The sequence below is a fragment of the Pongo abelii genome, chromosome 7 (assembly GCF_028885655.2).
Source record: "Pongo abelii isolate AG06213 chromosome 7, NHGRI_mPonAbe1-v2.0_pri, whole genome shotgun sequence".
NCBI classification, from domain to species: Eukaryota; Metazoa; Chordata; class Mammalia; order Primates; family Hominidae; genus Pongo; species Pongo abelii.
Genome location: NC_071992.2, coordinates 25730665 through 25748045, shown reverse-complemented (window position 1 = coordinate 25748045; position 17381 = coordinate 25730665).

The window sequence follows — 17381 nt, the reverse complement described above, 5'->3', positions numbered from 1 at the left end:
CAGCATATGCTTTTCTTTTCTTTCAAGTTAAGAACTTGCACATTTTCACTTAAAGGAAGTATCCTATGGCTTCTTTTTGGCACATCCGAATTGCCAGCATCACTCCTCTTGTGTATTGGGGCCATTATTAAGTAAAATAAGGGTGACTTGAACGCAAGCATGGTGATGCCATCACAGTTAATTTGATGACCAACACGGCACTAAAGGGACTAACAGGCAGGGAACATCCGCAGCATGGAGGAGCTGGACAAAGAGATGATTCACATCCCAGCAGGACAGAGCAGGAAGGTACAGGACAGCACAAGATTTCAACATGCTCTGCAGTAGGGTGTGCAATTTAAAATGTATAAATTGTTTCTAAAATTTTCCATTCAGTATTTTTGGACAGAGGGTTGACCGCAGATAACTGAAACACTGAAAAGCGTAACTTCAGGTAAGGGGGGACTAATGTAGTCTAAGAAGATGAATTGCAAACAAATTGTGAATTTTACAATTAGGTTTGCTGTTCCTAGTGGTGTTCATGCTGTAATTTGGAACTACTTTGTCTGTGGTGTAATATAGAGTAAAGGTGTAAGTAAATTAATATTGTAGGGAGCCAGGGTTTCCACTTTGCAAGAGGGAGACACAGATATGGAATGAGAGAAGCCGGGGGGAAATTCTGTGGTTTTCTACATGAATAGGATGTATATGTGAAGTGTGCATTCGTGTGTGTGTGTGTGTGTGCATTTCTAAATACCACACCCCACCAATAGGAACCACTATTCCTCGAGAAATGCTGACTCCAGGCCTGGACAGTGAAAAGCCTGACACATCTTCAGCCAGAATCAAGCAAGAGTCCAGGACTGATGGACACAGGTCAAAAGACGGAGGAGCTGTCTTGAAGAGGCTCTCATTACCCAAGTCTGGGATGATTGCAGATCATAAGGAGTAACAATAATAATAAAATGTAACACTAAAGAAATGCAGATTTTATTATAATACTGATACTTGAAAAACAGAGAAAGAGAGATGAGGAAGATAAAGGAGAAAAAGAAAGAGAAGAAGTAAAAGCAAGAGAGGAAAAAAAGAAGGAAAAGGAGGCAGAGGAGAAGAAGAGGAAGAAGAGGAAAGGTGGGGAGGGGAGAGAAGAGAAATAAGAGTGAAAGGAAAATCTCTTTTTACAAAAGAATGTCAACTAGTAAATGTAAAAGGACTCAAAAAATTAGAAAACCCTCCAGTGTAATAATTAAGGCAAAAATCATCAATGTATGTTAAAAAAATAGAATCTTAAAGTATCACCCCACTGATTATTTATTAAATTCCAGGGATGGTGTGGGGAGGAGGAGAGGGAGGTGGAGAGGATATATTTCTCAATAGAGATATCTGGGGGTCACCACCTTACCCAAATAGTCACGCTTGACATCACCAATAGTGGGACCGCTGACACTGTATGCCCTTTTGTGTGGTACCATGAGTACACACATTCTTTGTGTGTACTTTGCCATAATTGTTTAACCTGAATTTAATTATGAGGAAACTTTCAGACCAATCTCACACTCTTCAAAAGCTTCATTGTCACGAAGAACAAAGAAAGACTTGTGGATTGGTCTAGATGGGAGGAAACTAAAGAGATACATGGGCAATGCAATAGCTACAGGGTATAGGGAACATTGTCGGGACAATTGGGAATATTTGACTTTACAGACTATTGGGTGATGATATGAAATTATTGTTACTTTCCTTAGATTTGTTAAGGGTGTGGTTGTGTATGAGAATTCTCTCTTCCCTGGGAGTTGCATGCAGAAGCTTTTAGAAGTGAATTGTCATGATGTTTGCAGCCTATTTATCAACAGTTTGGCACCAAGGCAGTATGTATATACATGACAAGTGGGATGGAAGTGTTGAGGCCAGATGATGCCATTGGACAATCTGGGCCAGGGGTGCAAAGTGTACATCATACTGTTAATTATGTATTTTGGTATGTATTTTTTGGTACGCAATTATTGGTATGTATTTTTTAAATTTTCTGTGCATTTCTTATTTTCTAAATAAAAAATAATTTACTTTTTCAAGAAGAGGTTTGCCAAGCCACCACACAAGCGTTCTATGCCCGTCCTATATCTAATGTTCCAAATGAAGAATTCCTCTGCCACAATCTGAGTATGCTTTGGTGACAGAATCGTGGAAGTTGTCACCATCCAAGATCCCCCAGCTTAACACTCCCAGGAGGTTTGGCTGAGGATGGATTCTTTGAGCTTCTTGCAGTAAACTCTCACCTCTAACAGCACTCTGTGCTGGAGTATGCATCCTCCTCTAGCCTCCTACTCAATCTTTCATATATACAGGGTGTTTTGCAATAAAATTCCATTGGTTAGAATACCCTGGAGTACTGAGCTTTTCAGGTAATTAATCCAAACCCCCCCCTCCAAAAAATTTCTCCTCACTCCCAATCTTTTGTGCTGGTGCAATTTTTTTTCTGGGTTTACCTTCCTGCCTTGGCAAAGTCAGGCGCAGTTTGTCCAGGACAGCTGAGGCAACACAAGGGCCTGGGATCATTTACATCATATACTAGATTGCTCAAGTGCCTGCAGGGAGTGGGGGAATCTGAAATCCATATTGACCTCTGGAAATGCCCCAGAAATTTGTTCACAAATCCCTCACATAAATTTCTTTTTCTTGCCATTTCTATATTTTCTGTTAAATAAGATTATAGAGGTTCAAAATAGCCAAAGATCCAATTAACAAAGTTCCAATTCATTTCTTTTCTTTCTTTTTTTTTTTTCTAACTTTTTCTTTTCAGACTGAGTCTCACTGTGTCATCCAGGCTGGAGTGCAGTGGTATAATCTCAACTCACTGCTACCTCCACCTCCCGGGTTCAAGCAATTCTCCTGCCTCAGCCTCATAGGGATTACAGGCACGCACAACCACGCCTGGCTAATTTTTGTATTTTTAGTAGAGACGGCACTTCACCAAGTAGGCCAGGCTGGTCTCAAACTCCTGATCTCAAGTGATCTACCTGTCTCGGCCTCCCAAAGTACTGGAATTACAAGCAGGAGCCACTGCGCCCAGCTTCCAGTTCATTTCTTCAATAACAGACTCATAAGGAAGGTTCTAAAATACGTTTTGTCAATTCTGTAGAATTATACAACCATGAGAACCAGCTGAATATTTACTAATTAACTTAGAATTTGGATGGTGTTATGAATTTCTCACATCTTAAATACGTATGGGGATGATTTAATTAGGTGATGAAATTGAGAAATATTTTTATCTTGGATACCTCCTGTTATTTTAATATGATTTTGTCAATGCCATAATACTTTTTAAAGTGTTCAGGGACTATTGTTTCTGAGCCTGGTTGTATTTTCCCCCTTTAGCTTTATATTACACTTTGCAGCAAGATGTCAATCCTCAAATTCTTCAGTCACAGCAAAACGCAAACAGTATAAGTATTGCTGTCTCCGAGTAGAGAATGCATTCCATTGTATGACCATAACCCAGGGTTTTTCAACCATTAAAGTTATCCTATGCATTGTAGGATGGTAAGCAGAATTGTTGGTCTCTAACAATAACCTGGGCAGTGGCAAAACTGCTCCAGGTTAAGAAGATCTGCTGTCACCCAAATAAAAAACCAAATTAAAAACAATGAAGTAAGATGGAACCCCATACCATCTCCATTTCTGATGTTACAGCCCTAATTATTATAGTGAGAGGAAGTATGGTATCACGGAATAATGCTGAGTTAGACACTGGAAGTGCAAACTCTAATCCTGATGCTGGCTCTTTCTTGTGATGTCTGACTTCACAACTTCCCTGAGACTTCCAGTTTGCTCTCCTTAAAATAGGAATCAAGCCAGCTGGGCGTGGTGGCTCACGCATGTAATCCCAGCACTTTGGGAGGCCAAGGTGGGCAGATCACAAGGTCAGGAGTTTGAGACCAGCCTGGCCAATATGGTGAAAGCCCTTCTCTACTAAAAATACAAATATTAGCCGGGCGTAGTGGCAGGCGCCTGCAGTCCCAGCTACTCGGGAGGCTGAGGCAGGAGAATCGCTTGAACCCAGGAGGCAGAGGTTGCAGTGAGCTGAGACCGCACCATGCACTCCAGCCTGGGCAACAGAGAGAGACTCCGTCTCAAAAAAAAAAAAAAAAAGGAACCAAGCCGTAACTGCCTTTTCAAATAAGATGCCATCAAGTGTGTGTTAGCCAGCCAGGCTGCTATAGCAAAATGTCACATATTGGGTGGCTTAAACAACAGACATTGATTTGGAGGCTAGGAAGTTCAAGATCAATGTGCTGACCAATTTGGTTCCAGATAAGGGCTCTCTACCTGGCTTGCAGACGGTCTCCTTATCACTGTGTCCTTACTTGGAGGACAGAGAGTAAAAGGGAGCAAGCTTTCTGGTGTCTTTTCTTATAAGGCCACTAATCCCAGCATGAGGGTCCCACCCTCATGACCTCATCTAAACTAATCACCTCCCAAGGCCCCACCTCCAAATAACACATTGAGGGTTAGGGTTTCAACATACCAATTCTGGGGGGACATATTCAGTCCATAACAATATGTAAGTATTATGTTACCACCATAAACAGTAAAGATGCTAGGATTACGAAAGGAACTGACATTTTATGGAATGCTGGTCATGTGCCAAGCAACTTAAGATTTTGTTTAATTTTCATTATTCTCTGAAGAAACATCATTTCCCCTGATTTTACAGAGTAGGAAGCTGAAGCCCATAGAAAGTAATAGTCCCAAGCTTATAGAGCTGTTAAGTGGGAGCAGCTGGCTTGAAACCTTAGCACCTCCCCCGCCCCCAACTCTCTCATGCGGCACTCCACACTTCCTCCTGGGCAGCACCGTTATCATTAGAGACCAACAACCTTTCCATAGATCTCTATTATAAACCGATATAAATTCTGCTTTATTTCCTATTTTAAATTTGTGCAAATGTGTATATGTTTTTCCACGTATATGTCAGATGCAGCATTTTTATTTATAAAAAAAGGCTTGTCAATATTCTATCTTAACAAATTATTATACGCTTCTCCCTCTTCTCCCTTCCTATACTCACTTATCATCCTTGAATCCTTTCTAGCATTATTTACAGCGCAATATATTAAGGGTCAGTTGCAATATACCCATGGCAAGGAGTAATAGATATATTTTTAAATAGATATTATAGTTTAAAGCTATGTAGTGTGGGTGTTTGAGTGGCTCTCAAACCTCACCATTCCCACGGCATCTGTGAATATCTGGACTCAACCAGAGCTTGGTAAGAGGGACGCCAATTAAATCTCCATCAGGCAGCATGAGCACTGGAGGTCCTCTGCCAGCTGTGTGACCTTTGCCTTCACATCACTTTCTCAGTCTCCTCCCGTAAAATGCCAGTTACCCCTCTATCTAATTTCACCTGTGAGCCATGGTGTGGCTTCCCAATGCACTTCCACGAGCTAAGGATTGCTTCTGACAACAAGGCAGAGGTTCTCCCTGACAATTTCACTTCTAAAACTAGACCTACTGAATGGTCTTCAGTGAAGAGTGACTGAGGGGACATAGGAAGATTCTTGTCTCCCAAATATATCTCTACTAAGTGCCTCAAAGTCTGCTATTAGTTGCTTTTCCTGAGACCTTATACTAAGTGCTGTAGTCTGGAAGAGATTCCAAAAGGAAATCATTAACTCCTTAGAATGGATGAGTATATGTGATTCCTGGAGAGACCCTGAGCATCAAAACACTGGTCATCAATGAAAGACAGTGAGAAAGGCAGAGAGAACACAGGCTGGAGGCCCAGTTGGTCTTGAACTAGCCCTGCATGCAAGACAGAGGAGTTCGTGGGTTCCTCACCAGCACAGTGCAGTACCCCATGGAAGTACTCAGGTCCCTTGCTGAGAATGTGAGATATTGCCATGCAGTGTGGGGAAGAAAAGAACTACCACCCTGAGATCTGGAAGTTCAGCATCCTAGACCCACTGCACTACTAATCCAGCTGTTTGACTTTAGGTAAGTCACTTCACATCTGGGATGAAGTTCTTTCATCTTTAGATGATTTAGAATGATTGTGTAGGATTATATAAAATCTAAGGTCCCTTTAAGCTTGAATATTCTATAATACTTTTGTCCTACTCTTCTAACTGCCTTACCTTTTACACAGCAGAAGTGGCTCCTCCCTCCTCTCTCCTGGCATGGTGGCATGAAAGTGTCTTGTTACATCTGCTTACATCAGTGTTGATCTCCTTCTACTAACCCATGAGCTCCTTGAGAGCAAGGACCTCACTTTATTCCTTTATTTCCCCAGCACACTGCATGGCAGAGATTAAGTTTGCAGTCAGTGATGGTTGAAAAGACATTTTAAAGTATAAAGCTCTACACAAGCTTAAGATATTAGTTTTATCTTTTTCGCCCTAAACAGCCCTGGTTTGCCCTTGCCAAGACTTTAGGCCATAGATAGTGTGGGAAACTCCAGAACTGAAAATCCAGCCCTTGCAAAACCTGTTTTGTTGTTTTCTCTTTAAAAAGAACATATTGCCTTTATTTTTTTAAAGCCAAGGATGAAATAAAAGCTCTTTCTCAAGTGCCCAACTAGAATTTAGTATGGATAGGACTAAATTAGTTTAGGGTATACTAAAATCAAACCACCAAACCAAAGCTACATCCATGGTGGGGGAGGTGAGCGTATCCTGTAATCAGCTCCCCTATCCCCACTCGGCCCCAAATCACACCCATCCCTGTGTTTTCTGGCCCAGCATTCTCATGAGGCTTTTGTGGCTAAGTCTGTAACACAAACAACTGTTAGGGAAAGCTGCTCCTCCAGGTGAATTCCATTTGAGTTTATTCAAAGCCAGGAGCTTCAGGCCCTCGTCCAGGGTAGGCTAAGCTGAAAACTATCAACCTTCTTGGTTCACCCATCATCAACCAGCCTCTGCCACGCAGCTGGTTTCAAACAATCCAGGGAATTTGTACAAGATCATTTCCCAGGCAACATGAAAACAGCCAGGTGACTGACCAGCGGCGAACAGGAGCCATAATTAACAATAGCAGAGTCTTCAAGCATGAAGGTTTGGATTGAGTTCAGATAATCACCCAAAGGTTGAAAGACATTCTCAAAACCTTGTGGATTCCAAATTTAGACTGCCATGTGGCTGAGCACAATTTGAATGATGCTTTCTTGGATGGAAGCCATAGTTTCTATTCCAGGTTGGGCCCAAAGATAGGCAAAAGATAAAGAAGGAAAGATAAACTCTAGCAGGTACGATTGAATGGACGGGCTGAACAAGAGTTTGAATTGATAGATGGATAGACAGGTAAATGGATGGATAGAGATAAAACAGAGAGATGAATTTGTCTTTATTTGTATGGTAATCAACTATTCTGGAGCATTTGTTTTTATGACGATGAATAAATTTATGACAATGAATAAAGCTAGCTTTTGCAGCAAAAAGAGGAATTTGGATCAAGAACTGCCGTGATTAAGAAAAAACTAGAGGAAGAGAGAGAGGTATGGGTATAGGTATATAGATAGATAGATACAGGTATGTCTGTGTGTGTGTATATATGTGTACATACATATGTGTGTGTATATATATATACACACACATATAGACAGAGATATAGACATAGAGACAGAAAAAAGGTATGGATGTATATAGAGAGGAAAATAGAGATCACTCCATGGCCAACAGGCATCACTCAGCCCTGGAGGTTGAGTCATTGTCCTATCAAAGGCAAAGCAATGGCCTTTGGAAGTCAGCCATGGTTCAAGATTCAGTTGTTGATCGTGCCCTTCCTAATCCTCACACTGAAGCAGTTATCCTAGAGTGACATGTCCCTAACAAGAGTAGAAGCTGTTCAATATCTGCAGAATGTATCTGGGAACCCAACAGTTGTGGGAAACACTTACTTATAGCTGCATTTTGTTTTTCAATTGAAAGGGAGACAGTAAAATTATTAAGGTAATCTCTCATATCTTGAATGCACAAAATACTTTAATGTAGGTTATCTTTCTTGACACAGCCAATCTACGAAGCAAGCAGAAATCCCTATTGTTTGGTTGTTCGGTTTTTTGTTTTTTGTTTTTTGTTTTTTTTTTTCTTTTTCTTTTTCTTTTTAGTATTTCCCATTTAAAGGATAAAAAAAGAAAAACAAACAAAAAAAAACAACTGAGCCTAAGGAAAATAAGTACCTTAAGTTGGGTCACATAGCTAGGGAGGAATGGTTAGAACCCAGATTCCTATCTGGGTCCATTTCTTTATCCATCACTCTATGCCATCTGTCATTCAGTGCTCAAAGGTGTCCACAGAAGGCTACATTTAGAAATGTCTGACCTGGAAATCATGCATAAGAGGGTTATAAGCATGCACATTTTTATTTTGTTTGTTTGCTTCAGTTTTTTTTTTTTTAATACGCTATGTAACCTTGATCCAATTATTTCTTTGGCAGTGAAATTAAGACTTCTTTTCCAGTTACTTCCTCAGGACTAATACAATAACTCAACACTGCAGGTATGAGGAAAGATACATATTCTGCCTTCAGCATCAGATTCAAGATGAACTCATGACTAATGAGTGTCAACTGTATGCCAAGTATTAATAGGTATCTTGCGTTATTTAATCCCTTCAACAACCTTGAAGTGTAGATACTATTTTATCCATTTTGTAGACAAAGAAACTAAGGTACAAAGTGATGAATAACTTGCTAAAGGCAACACACCTACCATTTGCTTTGTATGGTTAAATACTAGGGTCAAATCAATGGAAACAGAAACACATTCTATAAAAATTCAGAGAAAGGTGAAATCATTTCCACTTGGAGTAGTTCAGGAAGTGTGTGCTCAGTACTGAAGTATTACAGAGACATCTTCTAGAAACTTGAAAATGTGTGATGAGAATTGTGTCTCTCCTCCTGCCCCTTTGTAGGAGGGTGTGGCATGCCCCCAGGCTGTCTTTTGAGCTTCTTTATGCAAATGATGACAAACTGGCCAAAAATATAGAGCTGGAGAAGTCAGGGATTCCAGATTGCTTTAAAGTGGAGGTGTCTAAGAAGGAGAGCGACCCAGGACGAAGGCAGTAGAGCATAGAACAGCAATTAATCAGTGTAGGCTGAGTTTTAGGAAAAAAAAATGGGGAAATTTTGAGAGAGTGAAACATGAAATTAAAGACAGCTGCTGCCCCTTGTGACACAGTGCAAGGGTGAGAAGCAAAGATGTGCCCAGTGCCCTGGGAGGCAGTTTAGCCTGTTGGTGCCAACCCCCACTGCCGCGGTTCAAGTCCTGGCTCCTCCACCTACGCTATAGGAAATCATCTCTCATCTTCAGGTTCATGATCTGAAAATAAGAAACACTGATCAAAAGAGTCGTGGTGAAAATTAAATGAGATGATCTGCATAAAGCGCTTAAATTGGTGTAGAAATACCACTGCAACCCAGCTTTGGGAGCAATGATTTAAACTACAATTCAATGCTTTCTTGAATTTTGGACTTGTGTTTTCTCAGAATGCGTCACCAATGTAATGAGGATCAGAAGGGAATTGCTATTTTGAATAGGACGATCTGAGAAGAACAAAATTGAACCAAGATGCAAGGGAAGTGGAGAAGAAAGTTATGTCAATAACCTTAGGGGAAAGTGTCCCAAATAGAGCGAACATCAAGTTAAAAGATGCGTACACATGTTCAAAGAACAAGAAGCCAGTGTTGGTAGAGAAGCCAGAAAGGGGAGAACAGTAGGAAATGAGGTTGGAGCAATGGCCAAGTCTCAGATCAAGTAACATCCTGTAAGCCTTGGTCAGAACTTCAGGTATCATGTTAAGTGCAATAAGAAGACGGATACTAGAGAGTTTTGAGCAAGATGGTGGTACCTATTTTGCATTTTAATTCCCAGTCTGGCACCTGTGCACGTAAGAGACAACAGGAGGAGCAGAGTGAAAGCAAGACAAGCAGGTGAGAAACTCTCCAGCGTTAGGCCAGAGAGGGCTGGGATTTGGACCACGGAGTAGCTGTGTAAGTAAAGAAGTATGTTCAGATTTGAAATCATTTTTAAGGGACAGCAAACAGAATTTATAGATGAATTGGATATGGAGTATGCGTGAAAACAGAAAAGATTTGGGCCTGAGAAATTATTACTACTTTTATAATTTGTATAATCATCCCCCCATACTGAACATGTCAATTGTTTCTAGAAGGCTTAGTATTATAAGGGAATATAATTTATGTGATACACCAGTCAGAATGGCTATTACTAAAAATTCAAAAAATAACAAGTGCTGGTGAGGTTGCAGAGAAAAAGGAATGCTTATACACTGTTGGTGGGAGTGTAAATTAGTTCAACCATTGTGGAAAGCAGTGTGGCAATTCCTCAAAGACATAGAAACAAAAATACCATTTGAGCCAGCAATCCCAAAGGAATGTACATTGTTCTATTATAAAGACATATGCATGAGTATGTTCATTACAACATTATTCATAACAGCAAACGCATGGAATCAACTTAAATGTCTGTCAAAGGTAACCTGGATAAAAAAATGTAGTATACATGCACCATGGAATTCTATGCAGCGACAAAAAGAATGAGATCACATCCTCTGAAGGAACATGGATGAGGCTGGAGGCCATCATTCTTAGCAAACTAATGCAGAAACAGAAAACCAAATACCACACGTTCTCACTTATAAGTGGGAGCTAAATGATGAGAACACGTGGACACAAAAAAGGGAACAACAGACACTGGGGCCTACTGGAGGGTGGAGCATGGGAGGAAGGAGAGGATAGGAAGAATAACTAATGGGTACTAGGCTTAATACCTGGATGATGAAATAATCTGTACAACAAATCCCTGTGACATGAGTTTACCTATGTAATAAACCTGCATATGTACCATTAAAAGTTTTTAAAAAGTATGTGATAAATTTGTTTCTGTAATAAATATAATAAATTCTATCTATTTTATTAGATAATTTTTCTTGTCAATCTCCAAGTTCTTGGCATGCAAGGAATATTAGCCTTTTTATGTATATTTGCACATATTTCCTCTCTCCATTTATCATCTTCTTTCAAAATTTTTTGATATCTTTTACCATAATATTTTTTTTAAGTTTTATGTAACCAAATCTGTTGATTTTTCTTTTATGATTGCTAGGTTTCTTTAAAAGTTTTAAAGAAGAAAAACATAAAACCATATATACCAGGACCTTTTTTTTTTTTTGAAGTAATCTTCTAAACTTTTTTTTTGTTTTTCAGTTTTTTCGTGGCTACTCTTCTGTTTCTGTTTTGTGCTTCTTCAGTCAAGTTGGTGATTTATATGTATAAGAAAATTATTTATTTACATAGTATTTTAAGGATTCCTGGCATACAGTTGCCCATAATACTGTTTTGCCCCTTAAATCACCTCTTTCTCTAAGGTATATTCTCTTTCTTACTTCTAATATTAAATATTTGCATTTTCACTATATTTGTGATTTATATTTGCCAGAGTTTGGCCTATCTTATTATATTAAAAATAAATACTTATTGACTTTGGGAGGCTGAGGCGGGTGGATCATTTGAAGTCAGGAGTTCAAGACCAGCTTGGCCAACATAATGAGACCCTGTCTCTACTAAAAATATAAACATTTAGCTGAGCATGGTGGTGGCTGCTTGTAGACCCAGCTACTCGGGAGGGTGAGGTAGGAGAATCTCTTGAAGCCTGGAGGTGGAGGCTGCAGTGAGTCGAGATTGCACAACTGCACTCCAGCCTGGGTAACAAATTAAGACTCCATCTCGAAAAAAATAATAAAATAAAACAAATGCTTATTGGATTTATTAATGCATTCTGTTACCTTTAGGCATTCTGATGTTATATCAACCTTCAAAAATTTCTTTTTGCTTTCTTTAGGTTTTTTTTTTTTTTTTCTTTCCTGGCTGCTTGCATTTCTCAGTTTAATTCTCCTTCATTTTTATTGTTTATTTTTGAAAATATTCAGAGCAGTGACATTTCTCAAGAACAATATTGGCAAAAGTTTGATATGTGTATTCTCATTGTTGGTTATTTTCTAATGAGTCTATTACTGCAGTTTTGATTTCTCTGTTAACTCAAGAACTATTTAAGGTCACTTTTAAATTTAAAACTTTTACTGTTAATTTTTCTGCATGTCATATTATGATTCAAAAAACTCCTGCCCTGGTTAAGTTCAGTGGAAAGAATGTTCAAAGAAACCAAATATGTGAGCAGCTGTGGGTAAGTCATATTGAAAAAAAATATTGATCCACCTCTTACAATCTTGCATCTCTGCAGCAATTGCTGACAGCTACACAGCTGCTGTCTCGTAGCAAACACAGGAAAGACTGCGGAGGCGCTCTTTCAAAGGAATAATTTGGGAAACTTCTCAGAAACCTTCATCTGTTCATTCTTGAAAGATCGCATGGGTTTGGTTGGTTGTCTCCTCTTCCTGACAGTGGTGATAAGGCCACTGAGCATGGCCTCTGTGCACTAGTGGCCCCTTTTCAGGTTCACAAGATCGACTGCCAGCCTGGCACCATGACTCTCAGTGGAAGAGGAGGTGGTGGTGTTCACAGCCAGTAATACTTACCTACAACATAGCAGGATTAAGATACCCCAAATGCCTGGTATCCTGTGGTCGCTGCCACCTATATCTATCTAGAGAGAAGGCAGTGGGGAGAATGGCAGTGGCCACAGACTCTAAAACCAACTTAGTCCCTGGGCATCATGGGAGTTTGCACAGACTCTTGGATGAGGTGACCCAAAGTGGCCTTCTGGTATCAACAGTTTCCTCTTGAAAGTTTGCCATATCCTTTTCTAAGGAAACAAAAAAAAAAAAAAAAAAAAAAACCCGGCAGGATATCATTTTAAATGCCTGACTTTGTGCCAGGCTCAATGTGAGTATAACCCAGAGGTCAGCTGGGGGCCTTCTGCTCCTTGCATTCTTGACTTAACTTCCTTGAATTGCTGCGCCCCCCACACATTGCATCAGACCTCCATTTCCAAGGTCTGGGGAAGTTCAAAGTTTGTTTCCCATCCATGCTCCTCCTTCAGGTTCCTGTAAAATCACAGAGATGTCCAGTCTCCAGATCTGCCTTCTACCCACTCACAAGGCAGAATCAGCCTTTCTTCCACATCCACAGCAGAGCCCATCACACCCATCTTCTCCGATTACTTGAGGATCAGGGTAGAGGTCATAACATCAAGAGCGTGGCATTCTGCCATCATGTTCACCCCTGTCTGCTCTGTCCTTCTCTCCCAGATCCTCACCACCTTCCTCCTGAATACCCCAATTCCCCAGCTCCAAATATTCTTTTCTCTCTTATATAAAGAAGCTTTCTCCTTCAGAAACCTCGGCACCAAGCCCTAGAGGCTCAATTTCTACACCTGATAGACTAACAAGATATTTTTCTAGGGAAGGAGCTGAGACACTCTCTCGGAGGAATTCCAATACATTCTGTGAGAGGGAAACATCTCCTTTTAATTAAAAGAGGAGCATCAAGTTCAAGAAGCAGGAATCAAGCAACTCTGTATTGTTTCTTCTAGATATAAAGTGCTTCAGGGGGCCTGGAGCAGTCCAAGGCTGGCCTGCCCTTGAGGTCACAGAATCAAAGGAGGAAGAGGTCACTTCCGGCTGTGAGCTTCAGAACAGGAAGAAGTTAAGACAGTAAATGTGCCACAAATAAGGAGCGAAGGCCCAGAGGCATGGTAGCATCTACCTGTTCTCAATTCAGTACACATTAACTCATGCATAGGGAAGCAGGTAATATTTGTATCCTGAAAGAATCATCACCTTCCTTCAAAACAAAATGGGAATGAGCTTAGAAGTAAGAGAATGCGAGACATCAGAGCTAAAAAACAATAACCAAAGGCTGAAATAAATGGTAGTTAACGGTCTGTGACCCAACCTTCCTGGAAAAGATCAGTAGTTAGAATAAAAGACCTCATGAGTGACTTAAAGCTCCTTTCTTAGGAAAATGTCTGGAAGTTCACTTGAGAGGCTCAGGACATTTTTGTCCTGAGAGTGCATTTGGACCCCCATATAGCATGGAAAGGTGAGGAAGGTGGCTGTGGTGAATCAGATTTTGTCCCTTCAGGCCCGTATCTGAGAGCAGCAGAGACAGTAACTACAATGGATCAGTGGCATCACGTGTATTCTTTAGTTTTCACCATCTATAGAGTAGGTATGATTGTATCTCAATTTACAGGCTTAAAAAAAAAAAAGTTTAAAATGACGATGAGACTTGCCCGAGATCACAGAATGATCTATGCAGTGACAAAGCTGGATTTCAACCACGGAGCTGCCGCCTCCAGAGCTCCAGAGCCTTATAATCTAGAGGGAAAAGTAAACACATATATGTTAACTCAAAGTCAAGGCAGACTAAGATAAACATGTAATAAAAGAATAAGCAACATGCATGAGGACTGTCAGGGAGGGAAATGTTAATCTTGCCCTTTTGCTGCTGCCTCATTAAAATTTGCACTGACCACATCACTGGCAGTGTCAGGAGAGAAGAGCAACAGTGATGAAGTGAGGAAGAAGATCCCAGACTGCATCTACACTGTCAAGAACAAAGCAAAGGGTAGACTTGACCAGATCAAAACTGCAGCACGCACTGTCTCCTTGCAGGTACATGACTAAAAGCACAAAAGCATCCTCAATGCATGAAGCTATACGGAGAAGGCACTGTACTGGGAGCCAGGAGAACTAAGTTTTCAAGTCCCAACTTTTCTACCATCTTCAAGTGTGATCCAGAGCCAGCCACAGACAACATTTTGATGATCTGGGCCACAGTGTCTGCAAATTTGAGAATTAGAGTAGATTGATTTCCCAGTTCCTTTGCCTGCCCTGAGTTTCCAGGGTTTCAGCACGATGCCATGGGCTCTGTGGACAGTCATGCACAGAGCAAGACTGCCCCTGAACAGACACCCAGATAGAGGACCTCGCAAAGCATAAGCCAACTGTGTTTTTTCCACCTGACCACATCCTAATCGGCAGGGTAGTGCTATTGTCAGGCTGCCCATCAGATAGAACATTCCACCTCACAGATGGATGCATTTCAGTGGGTCGCCAATAAACTCTAAAGAAATCCCTGCTTCTAGGATCAGATATTCTGAAATAGCAGAAGTATTAACAGACTCTTAATTGTTGACGTAGTTCCCCCGCAGAACCAAAAGCAAGTGAGAATCTCCTTGTGTGTTCAACTTGAGAGTTCTAAGTTTGGTATTTAAACTCCAGCATCCTCTGCTGCCTGAGTAAATATAATTAAATCTAGGTTTTTGCCTACTAAAATTAATGATCATTCACTCAGTGATGGCGATAATAATACTAATAATAAGTTCTTACGTCAGTACTTTTCAACTTTTCAGATGACTTTGACATGCTTTATCTCACTTGAGCTTAATGATAGCCATTCAGAATAAGTAGGGCAAGTATTATTATCCCCATTAATACTTAGAATAGCTAACATTTAGGTAGCCCTTTGCATTTACAAAGTGCTGTCACACGTATTTTCCCATTCTACTAGAGGCCGAATTCCTGGGCATAAGTACTATGTCTGAGTCATCTCTGTACCCTGCAGTGTTTAGATGGGACCAGGCACATGCAAGTCACTCAATACATACATATGAGATTTCAATTTCATCCTCATGAAAAGTCCATCAGGTTGTAACGCAGCTATTTTTACCTTGTTTTCAAATAAGGAAGTTGAGGCTCAGAGAGTTTCACTGACACATCCAAAGTCATATAGGAGTGTACAGATCAAGAAAACGGTCATTTCTAAATAATCCCAAAACATTGTGCTCTTTTTCCTCCATAATAGTGCTTGTCAAACTTGATCACGTGGTGATCTTCTTAAAATAAAGATTCTGATTCAGCAGGTCTGGGGCAGGGTGTGAACGTCTAAATTTCTAACTAGCTTCTAAGTGATGCTATGACTGCTGGCTTGAAGACCACTTTTCAAGAAGCAAGAGTACATAGGAGGCCAAGAGCAATTAAATGACTTGCCCAAGGTCACCTCCTGAGTTAAAAGTAGAAATAGAATTATGAGTTATTTCACTGACTCACATTCGGCCCTAGGCTCGTTCTAGACATTTGCCCTCATGATTCAATAAAATGGCACTCATGATTCAATATAATGGCACTCAGAGTTCATATGAGTCCCCACATACTCCCATCCCATTCACAGTTGGGAAGAATTTCTTAACCTCTCACACTCAAAAATACTAAAAACAACATTTCATTGTTGTTTAAGGAACACACACCAAGACACGTAACCAGAGCAAAAACTGCTTCAGAAAATCAATTTTGTATTATGCTTCCTGTTATGCTACTAAATTGTACTGGCCCCCTTCAATCCGCAGTATTCTATCAATTTTATCCTTATAATATGCCACCTTCCAGGTCCATTAGGCAGAGATCCTCTCTACCCCTTTTGTCAGAGACCCTGGATTCCCTAACGGTCTAGAAAAATCCCCTCTAGGAAAGGTGGACATAGCAGGATCTGGCCCCAGATCAGTACCAGAAATTCGGATCCTGCCAAACGGGAAACAAAACAGCAGTCAGTAACCAGGCACCAAACAGGGCCACATGAGCTGGTTGAATAACCTCTCTGTGAGCTTTTTATGTTTATCAATCACCCTGATTCATCACCAGAGCTTAGGTAGAGCCCAGGGTTATGCAGAGAGACCAGGTGTATTAGTCAAGGTTCTCAAGGTTCTCCAGAGAAACAGAAGCAACAGGAGACATACACACACACACACACACACACACACACACACACATATATACACACACACATATATACACACATATATATGCACATATATGCACATATATGTATATATACACATACATATAATATATACATATATAAATATATACACATATACATATATAATATATAAATATATACATATATACACATATATGTATACATACACATACATATATACATACATATGTATGTATATATGTGTGTTATGTATATATACACATACATATATGTATATATACACATATATGTATGTATATATACACATGTATGTATGTGTATATACATATGTATGTATATGTGTATATGTGTATATATACACATGCATGTGCGTATATACACATATACACATGCATGTGCGTATATACACACATATATACACATGCATGTGCACAGATACACACATATATACACATGCATGTGCGTATATACATGCATATATACACATGCATGTGCGTATATACACGCATATATACACATGCATGTGCGTATATACACGCATATATACACATGCATGTGCGTATATACACACATATACACATGTATGCGTGTATGCACATATGCACGTGTAGGTATGCATGCATATATGCACATGTATGTGTGTATGTATACACATATATGCACGTGTGTATGCACATATACGCATATGCATGCATGTATGTGCA